Below are 10,743 nucleotides of genomic sequence, written 5' to 3'. Positions count from 1 at the left end.
TCTCTCTCTCTCACTCTCTCTCTTTCTCTCTCCCCTTTCCCTCAGTAAGCTATTCCTCTTCTAAAAGACAGTTGAGGCTTTAAATCATGTCTAAACTGGAAGTAACTCCAGAAAAAAACCCTGTGGTTGGTAAGTTTTAGGGTGGTAGGATTTAGTTTGCCAAAATTCCCACGTATCTCAAAGGTGTGGAAGCCCAAAAAATAACGGTCCTACACTACATCATAGTTATGCGATAGTCAGAATTAGGCAAACCTAGGCATTTGCCTAGGGCCTCGACCAAATCTGTCCTCCATAGGGGCCCCCAAACCTGACCATCCCAGCTACAGTAAATACACCAAAAACAATGTTAATTTGTTACTTATTTGTTACTTAAAAAAAACATATTTCTATTAAAAAACAACAGAAATATCAGTAGAATACCGAATTAATGTATAAATACTAATTGTCCAAACACACATACTCCCCCTCCGTTGCTTGCATTGAACTAGTCCATAATATGATGACGTAGCAATGTGCGACACGATGTGTTTCCTCTAAATACATCCACGCCAAAGCAAACACTGGTAATTTACACTGATAGTAAATAAACACAAGAGTGTTACGGACCAAAATAAACGCTTTTTAGGAGAGATATAAGTTGTGTGTAAATATTTATAAGACAATACTTGACAAAATCTGTTTTAATGACCTTAATAAACATCACTGTGACAGTACTATTCACAGTTTCACCGCAGCAAAGGATGAGGACGTGAATCAATTATCTAACCAGCTGTTACTGATTTCTGCCCCCAATAACCCTTTTAATAACCTCCAATAGTCTTTAATAGTCTTCAGTAGCCTTTAACAGACTAACCTTGCAGCCGTGGTGTGTCCACTAAACTCCGTAGTTATAAACATTATGAGGTTAGCAGCGCGCTAACTAACCTGTTTTTAACGTAATCCGAGCAGTGACTCCGTGACGGCGGCTCTAAACTGCTGCTGTTAGCTGCTTGGGCTGAAAGATGAACTGTAGAGAGCTGTATTATCCGTTTAGTGGTGTTAAAAACTTTATTTCCTACACAGACAAACTGAAGAAAAAAAAAAAACGCTCCAGACTGACTGGCTGAGCCCAGTAGCCCGTGGCTGGGCTGTAGCTCTGACTGAGTGAAGAGAGCGGGTCTTGTGCTGCTGCTGCTGCAGCTCTGACTAGTGGTTGGATGAGGAACTGCAGCTTCCTGTAAACGCAGTTTCTCCGGCCATCCACACATAGCTCTGATAAACTGCTTAACTCTAAACTCCTGAATCAGATCGGCTAAAATCAGAGGAATATCTGCCGGTCGCCGATACCGTATTTTGGCTGAAAATCCGCCGATACCGATACACTGCCAATCGATCGTTCCATCTCTATTTATTTGGTTTATGTGTGTGTTTCAAGAATGAGGGCCCCTTGTTTATATTTTGCCTAGGGCCTCAAAATGGCTAGATCCGCCCCTGGCGATAGTAAGTAATTATTATAAGATTCTAAGTCATAATTTTAAAATAATAAAACAAATTAATGCTAACCATGCACTAGACGACTTTGAAAAGACTCTGAAAAGACTTTTTAATATACTAAAGTCTGACATCCTCTCACATCTAAAGATAAGTCACAGACTTTTAGTCACAGGCTAAGATTTTGCAAAGCTTGAGGATTTTGCAGGACCACTATTTACAAAACTGCAACTAGATTCTTTTTTTGATAATTTTAACAGGATCAGAAGCTGTTTAACTATGGAGCAGAAACAGAAGCACCTTTTGGCCACAGCTGCCATTGTATATGAATACTGTGATTTATCAGAGGCTCACAAATTTTGTCCCCATCAACGATTTTTTTGTATAGCAAAAAAATCACAGTTTCACTGCTATACATTTGCCTTTGTTTTAGATAGAATGAATGCAATTAAGAACATTATTCTTGCAAAATTAGTGTTTATTAAACTTGTTTGTATAAAAAATAACACTGCACAATAAGACAAAGTGCAAAATAAAATCATTTTAAATATAATGACTTTAAAGTGCTAACTGTGGTTAAAATACTGTACATATTAAAATAAAAACAACATATTTTATATAAGGCATATTAACTGCAAAATGTGTCCTTTTTCAAACCTCTTGGAAAAACTTTTGCGTTCTGTGGCTCTCCTATTTTTTGGTTAACATTGTTCACGTCACTATTTTCGTGAGCCAAGTCTTAAGACTTTAACACTGTTGATTTGATCTAAATCCCAGGACGAGAAAAAGACTGACTTAAACCTTCAGTCCTAACCGCCTTACACTGAACAATTGAGATGACGCAAGAAATTTGCTTGCGACAGCGAAATCGGCATAAGTATCTCATGAATATGACTTACCATCTGATAATTATGACTTACCTTCTCATAATAATTAATTAACTTCTCATAATAACGACTTAGTATCTTCAAAATGTATGCCCAGATATGGATTGGCACTCTGGTTGCGAGGTCATCTCCTCAGTGCCGGGTGTAGTCCTCCAGGTGGACAGTTGTTTCTGGTTGAGAGTACGCTATGTGCAATTGGCTGCCACTTATCACCCGTGTGTGTGTGTGTGTGTGTGTGTGTGTGTGTGGATGACTGCTAAGTGCTTTATATAATTCATTAATTTATTCATAGAGTATGTTTTCATATGGAAGAGATTTACCAACCTTGTCCGCCGAAGGCCAGCTTAGATCAAAAACAAGCTTTGAACTGTTTTTTTTAGCAAGATAGTGTTGTACTGGAACTTGAGTGTGCAAATTGGTCTGTCCTAAAATAACTTTTCTTACACCAAAACCACAGCAGCTAGCAATCTTAAGAAAGGGGTTCAGTGTGAATGCAGCCTGGAGTCAAAATCCACAAACAAATTCTAGTACAATTCCTGAGAAATTCCTTGTCAGTCTGATTTGTGAGCAAAAAATGATAGCATTACCTGGGAATACAGTGATGTTTGTGTTTCGTAAAAGAAAACACAATGGAAGTGTATTTAGTATATGATTCTAGAGAGAAGAAGTAAAATTCATTCTGCTTTTCGGTACATTTTTTATCAGAACATTGTGGAATTCATTCTATAATGTGAATTCTGTTGACAGTCAGACAGTAGCTCATCTTGTGTTGTGTTTAACCGTTAACCTCTTGATTGCAGTGTTGCATTTTGTCTTAAGATCTCACATCTGGTGTGCCCTATGTATGAATTTTACCAGTCAGGTATTACGGAGCAGTAAACCCACTCTGCTGAAGTGCAGCTTCAACCCTTTGACAGAAAATGTTTTTTTTTTTTTTTTTTTAAGAATTACAGTTTTGTTAACTTAGGTGCCCCCAGCAGGGAGACCTCTTGAATTAGTAGGAAAACATGGCAAAACCCACGTTCCTTACTAGTGTCACCCAATGCACCTTATAATCCGGTGCACCATATGTATGAAAACAGACCAGAAAATAGACGGTCATTAATAATGCGCCCTATAGTGCGAAAAATACAGTACTTTGCGTTTGTACAAATGTGCTCTGAAAAAGACAACCATCCTGGGCTAAATGTGGACTAAATCACACAGACTAAACATTACTATGCTTGGGCTAATCAAGGCCACAAAGGACTTATTTAGTTAAAAAAGAATGTTCGTATGATGTCTGGTGCTTGACAGAATATGAATTAGCCTCTGCGAGGCTCAGCTCTCTCATTGATATCACTATTCACTTGTGAATGGAGAGCATGTATGGGCACGAGAGTGACTGGTCACATGTAACACACGCACAGCAAGATGCCCATTTAAACCCCATTTTGTAGACTACTGATTTGAATGTCCAATCTGATTTCAGCTATGGTTCTGCTTCTCTGTGCAATACCGTGGTTTTGAAATCCAGACCCTTTCCAAGGGTGTTTTTTTTGGGGGGGAGGAAGAAAAAGAACGGTCAGTCAGAGGATGCGATTCAGTCCTGGAGTTTAATAACGTCCAAGAAGCTTCAAGATCAACAAGCCAATAAAATAAGATTAACACCCCTTTTTCTGTGAAGCCAGCACACTGTTGGCCAAATAAAGCAGCGGGACACAGCTGGAGTGGTGTATCTTGTCTAGTAGTTCGCAGAAAGCCAAATAGCGTCCAAACAAGATCAGCGGCAATATTTTAAAAATAGTTTCAGCTTTGTGAAATGTATGTCACCGTTTATGAGCCATAGACTTCAAGCTGTCATTTTCTGGCCCAGAAGCGTTTTGTCTTCTGCCGGGGTCTCTGACAGGGTCCAGAAACTCTCTCTGTTTTTTCTCTGTTTTCCACAGGTACATTCAGACTCACAGGGCCTACTTGAGGATGCTTTCTGGTATGGGTGAGTGGTGAGAATCCAGGTCATTTACCAAATTTCAGGGGGATTTAAAGTGTCTGTGTGTATTGTAGTGTTTTATGAGTGCTCAGGACCTTTTAGAGGATCAGGGTTTCTAAGGCTCAGACTGAAGGATTTTTTCTTAAATAAGATATGTTAAGATGACTCTTCACACTGGTATTTACAGGTCATCATAAACATCAGCGGAAATGTGTTCAGTATCTATACCTACCCTTTAAGTACTCTGCTTGGACCCCAACACTACTGTCTCTCTAGATTTGATGAGTGGCTCAAAAGAATCTTTGAAATCCGATTAAAACACCCAGACTGAGGTGCATCTGTATAACTCTGATTGAAATTGTATTTCTGTTCAGTATTCATACAATTTGATTTCTAGGCCAAAAATCAAATCTGTGCTGGCAGTTTGAACAAAGCCCAAGTGACTTTTGAAATATACTGTATGGACAAAAGTATTAGGGACTTATGTTCATTCAAAGTACCTTTAAGAATCAAGGGTATTAAAAAGAGTTTTTATCCCATTTTTGTTGAAGTAACTGTCTCTACTGTTAAGAAAATACTTTATTGTAGATTTTATTAGTGATGTCAGGATGTTGTAAGATAACAAAAAAGTATTAAAGGGAAAACATCTTTTTGGAGAACACAGTTCAGTTTCAGTGCTCCATAGCCCAATGCTGAAGGGCTTTATACCTCTCAAGCCCATGCCTGACAGTAGGTTTGGTGCCAAAAGGTTCATTTCTACTATCTGCTCCAGAGAGCCCTATTCTACTGGATATATTTCTCTGTAAGGACTAGACCAGCTGTTTGTGTTAATTTGTGTACACATCTATGCCAGCAATAGGTGCAACTTAAAAATATCTGAATGCTGAATGCATTTTTTTAGACAGTGTTTATTAACATTTGGACAAATAATAAAATCTAGTAAATTGATTAAATGCATTTGTATTCATCATTTATAATTTATTATACAATATATTACTGGTCTAAGCAGGTTTAGATGATTTAGCTGCACATGTCAGAGCATACAGGCCAGTGATATGTGTGTGTGTGTGTGTGTGTGTGTGTGTGTGTGTGTGTGTGTGTGTGTGTGTGTGTGTGTGTGTGTGTGTGTGTGTCACGATACAGGACAGGTTCTGTGTTTTGTCTTAGTGGTCTTGATGAGATGAGAGCTAAACTTAGCCATCAGCAGCACATACCTTGCTGTGACCCCGGGACAGTTGGGCAGGAGTGTGTGTTCGTGCTGTTTTGTGTTGTTGCTGATTGAGGTGATAGCAAATCAAACTGGAGTAAACCTGCTGCTTAAATATACACTGCCTGAGGGTGCCTTAAATATATTCATGTGCAATTAGAATTTTTTTCACTGTTATAGAAGTTTATTTTGTTGTATTTTTTAATCAAAATTTCAATAATTTAACATCTCTTAATCCCCTGTCACGTGTAGCGTATTTTTTTACTATAAGTCGCATTTAAAATCCTTATAATCCAGTGTACCTTATGTATGAATTTTACCAGTCAGATAGTGAAGTACAGCATTATAAAGGAGTTTCATTGAAGTTTCCCCTGGCTGAAGCAGTGTTAGCATAAATACATGCAATACATACAGATAAGTACATACAATAAAACATCCTGCTTGTTCATTTGGAAAAATATATCAAAACAACCCTTTTTCTGGTCAGGGTGATCTTGAATGGGTGAACTTGATTTTTTTTCCCCTGATTTGTCACTTTTATATTTGGTCATATATCGAATACATATCTGATTTGTGGGCATGCGACAAGAACGTGAACAGCCAGATCAGATTTCATGCATATTTTACTATGCGTGTGCTTATCATCGGTCGCTGGCAGTGGCGTTGTTCATAAACATAATAATGTGCAAATGTGTGCTGTTTTAGGAACAGATTTGTTCAAATTACGGACAGATTAGAAGGTTAGTGACCTTTCAGAATGTGAACCATGAGGGTAACCAAATACAATATGAGCAAAAAATCTGAATTAATTATTGTGGCTTGTAATGTAATTGTAGCATTAACAAATTTAACCTCAAATTTTGTGAGGTTTTTGCACCCCCTGCTGGCCTGGCATGGTTACACAAGCCTTTAAGGGTTCTTTTTTGGTAAGTCTGAACCTAGACATTTTAAGAATCTTGTTTAGAAAAAATGAAAAGATCTAACAATATCGCTGACATTTAGACATTTGTATTACAATTGTTTAGTTTGCCTTAAGGTGGGAATATAACTGCAGGGCATGAGTTGATTTGTGATTGCATTAATATTGTAGTTTTTCATAAACTGTGATCCAATATATGCCCCCCTTCTCTCTCTCTCTCTCTCTTTCTCTCTCTCTCTCTCTCTCTCTCTCTCTCTCTCTCTATTAGTTCCAGTAAAGTTTCGCAGTGGAAAATGCTCTATCCTGGTCCTCCCACCGTCCGTCTAAGCAGAAAGAGCGTTCTGAAGTGTTTTATCTGTTCCACATACCTCCTGCTGCACAGCCTGGCTCTGTTACTGCTGATAACTCGCCCCTTTCTCGCACAAACACCCCATTAAATACCATATCGCCATAGCAAAGAGTAAAACAGGGACAGAGTATACGTTAACCCTTATACTTCAGCTAATTTACGTTGCTAACACGTGTCAACTACACACACAGTTTGTGTAGCAATCAAATCTCCACAGCAATGCTTTAAAATTAGGTAGAAAGCCATCCCTGGATAGTTGAGATGGTTGTGATGGATAGATGTTCCATTACTTTTGTCAATAGAGTGAAAAGCGCTCGCTTCTTACTTTAATTGAATAATTGAATAGCGATATTTGTGGCATGACTGAAATTAGTTTATACAGCAATGAAAACCTTGTATTTAATGAAAAAATACATGCCTTTAAAAACCTTAAAAAGCTTTCTTTTTGAAGAATTCATCAATAATTCACTTATTAGCAATTTACATTAACCGACTGAACTGAGATAAACTGAGAAGCCAAAAGAGTTTTTAATCCAGATTGATAAATAGAACTTCTCACAGTGTTTCTTCCATTTGTTAATGTACAGTACCTGTCAAAAGTCTGGACACACATTTTTTTTTTTTTACCTAAACAGTAAAAGAATACTAAAGTCATCCAGACTATGAAGGAACACATAAGGAAGCATTCAGTAACGTGTTAAACAAACCAAAATTTGTAAAGCATGAACTCTGTGAAGCATTTAGGTGCTGTTAACTTGTGGTTTCTAAGGGTGGTCACTCTGATTAACTTATGCTTTGTAACCTCTTTCCTGGGGCAGTCCTGATGAGAGCTGGTTTCATCGCATTTTTGATGTTTTTTTGCCACTGCGCTTGAGGATACTTTTGACTGACCTTTATTTCTTAAAGTATTTTTTTCTTTACTTAGTTGAGTAGTCTTGCCATAATATATTGCCATAATATATTAGAACAGAACACAACTGATGCTCCCAAACACATTAAGAAGCCAAGAAATTCAAGTAATTAACTCTTGATAGCCATTCCAGGTTCTACTTCATGAATCACAACAAGATCACAACATTAAAAAAACAGGCTTTGGCACAGATAATACCAATTGAAGTGTTTATTTAGATGTCATTTTGTCTCATTTTTCAATTTTTTCCCATTTTCTTCCCATTTTGCAAACCCAATTACCCAACCCACTCATTAGGACTCCCTGTATCACTAGTGATGCCCCAACACACCTGGAGGGTAAAGACTAGCACATGCCTCCTCCAATACATGTGAAGTCAGCCACCGCCTCTTTTAGAACTCTTGCTGATATAGCATTGCAGAGTAGCCAGCGCGCTTAGAGGAAAGCGCAGGGACTCGGTTTCAATACACCAGCTCACAGATGCCCTGTGCTGTGGACATCATGTGATGTGAGGAGAGCACGCCATCTACCCACCCGGACGGAGCAGGGCCAATTGTGCTCCCTCTGAGCGCCGACAGCTTGATGGCAAAGCTGCATGAGCGGGGGTTCGAACCTGCGACCTCCCGCTCATAGTGGCAGCGCTTTAGACCGCTTGTTCTTAACGTGTGTAACAGTACAGAGTTGTTTCAGAGTTGTTACATTTTTCATTTTAACTTTCTCCATACATTTGCTATTTGGGACAGGCCAGGCCAGTACCCGTACCCTCTTCTTCCACAGACATGCCTTTGTATTGTGTGCAGCATGTGGTTTTGCATTGTCTTGCTGAAAAATGAATGGATGTCCCTGAAAAAGATATTGACTTGAAGGAAGCATTTTATTTATGCTTTATTTAAAAAATTCAAAAGTCATTAAGAACACCTCTTATTTACAATGGCAGTCTGGCAAATGTTTTGGGATGGAGCTTTTTAATCTTTTGTCTGGAGCACTCTGCCTTCATTATTTTTTATTTATTCTTTATTTAAGCAGGCTTGTCATTAGGAACACCTTCTTATTTACAATAGGAGCCTGGCAGATATGTTGGAATGGAGCTTTTTAATCTTTTGTCTGGAGCCTTCATTTAAAAAAAAAAAATAGAATACTGATATGTCTGACCACAATACACATACTAAAATTTCATCCTTTAGTTCACCCGGTACTCCTGTTATTTTAGGTACTATTTTAGGGACTTATGGACTAGGATGAGGGCCCACACACACTACGGTTGGATAGGATCCAGAGCAAATTTGTAGAAGGTCTTCATTCATAATGTTTGAAAATATCGTCTTCATGGTTATAACTGGTTTGTCACAGTGATAAAAGCTGGCGAAGAAAAAAAAATCCACAAATCTTTTTCAGTCACACCTTCATCATTAAGCCCACTTAAGTGTTTCTCATCTCTAGTGGAGGGTAATCACTTTATTTGCCAGGACAGCGCAACACTCTCAGTCTGTGTGTGAGTGTCCCCCTAGAGATAGCAGAAGGCAGACAGCAAGAGAGAGAGAGAGAGAGAGAGAAGCCAAAAGAGGTTTTTAATCCCAACTGACAGTGCTGGCTGCTGTTGTAGTGGAGTGTGTCGATTCTCAAGTTGTGTGTGTATGTGTGTGTAAATCAGAGGCGCTGCAGGATCAACCAGGGTTAAATATGAGGAGTTGTCTGATTACTTCCCTGAGCAGCTGCTCTGCTATCTTTCAATAAACTCCCTCACCCTCCACCCAGATAAGACTTTTCTCCTCTCCGGTGCAGCAGAATTGGCTGCGGAATGCTATACGGAATGCTGTGAGGAGCCAGGGGTCCCCACCGGGTGACGCATTATCACACTCGGATCGGCACATGGAATGTGTTGATGGTGAAATGAGCTGGTGTGGCTTTCTGCCTGTACATGGCATGTTTCCTACGTCCACAGTGACCTTTGGGCACGACATTAGCTAATAGGTAACAACACAAATCCAAGTCATAATTAAGTTAATTTGCTATGTCGTTACTTGCATGGTCTTGAATATGTTTGCATGCACTTAAAGTCTGCTTCTAATCAGATTATTATAGTTCTCTGTTATTCAGTTGGTCAGAGTTAGGTTTGATAATCTGATTAATAAATTGTGTAGTTACAGCTAGATAAAGCACAGTTGTTTTTTATTATTATTTACTTAGTTATTGCAACAAATATTGATTTCCTAATCTCTTAAAACTTCATGAATATGAATTTGTTTTCTTTGCATTATTTGAGGTCTGAAAGCTCTGCATCTTTTTGTTATTTCAGTCCTTTCTCATTTTCTGCAAATAAATGCTCTAAATGACAATATTGATAATACATTTTTTTGGGGGAATTTGAGAGCAATGATGTCCGTAGGTTTTAGAATAAAACAATGTTCATTTTACTCAAACATACACCTATAAATAGCAAAATCAGAGAAACTGATTAAAAAACTGAAGTGGTCTCTTAATTTTTTCTAGAGCTGTATATTGGAATTCATCTTTGATCCTAAGCACACTGTGTCCATTTCAGCCTTCTGACTACCACCAGGTGAGTGAAAGGTCAACTGGTCACCCATTGGTCTATGTGACCAGCAACTTGGGTTTTTTTATTCACTCTTAGTTGCCCTTCCAAAGCACTGAATCCTAAATGACTCACTGAATATGTCCTACTTTACCAGAGATAATTTCCTGTTAACTCAAGCCAAGTGTCAGAGAACTGCACTTGGAGCCAGGCCCCCCCAGAGTGAGCCCCTTATGCTCTTATGGAACATTTGTGCTGTCCTCAGAAGCAGCAGAGCAGACCATCAGCTGGATTTGGAGAAAAGATGGATTAGCGCATATGAGGAGGTACCAAGGGATAAGAACACAATAAAGCTTACAGAGCTTTTCTTTAACATGGGAATTAGTCATTAGATCACATCTAAGATCTAACACCCTAAGATGCTCTTAAGTAATGTTATGTAGCATTTTTACCAGAAAATAGCAACTGTAAAAGGATTTCTTTGATGTTCTTCTTTCTA

The sequence above is a fragment of the Astyanax mexicanus genome, chromosome 19 (assembly GCF_023375975.1).
Source record: "Astyanax mexicanus isolate ESR-SI-001 chromosome 19, AstMex3_surface, whole genome shotgun sequence".
Lineage (NCBI taxonomy): Eukaryota > Metazoa > Chordata > Actinopteri > Characiformes > Acestrorhamphidae > Astyanax > Astyanax mexicanus.
Note: the sequence above shows the minus strand (reverse complement) of the source record.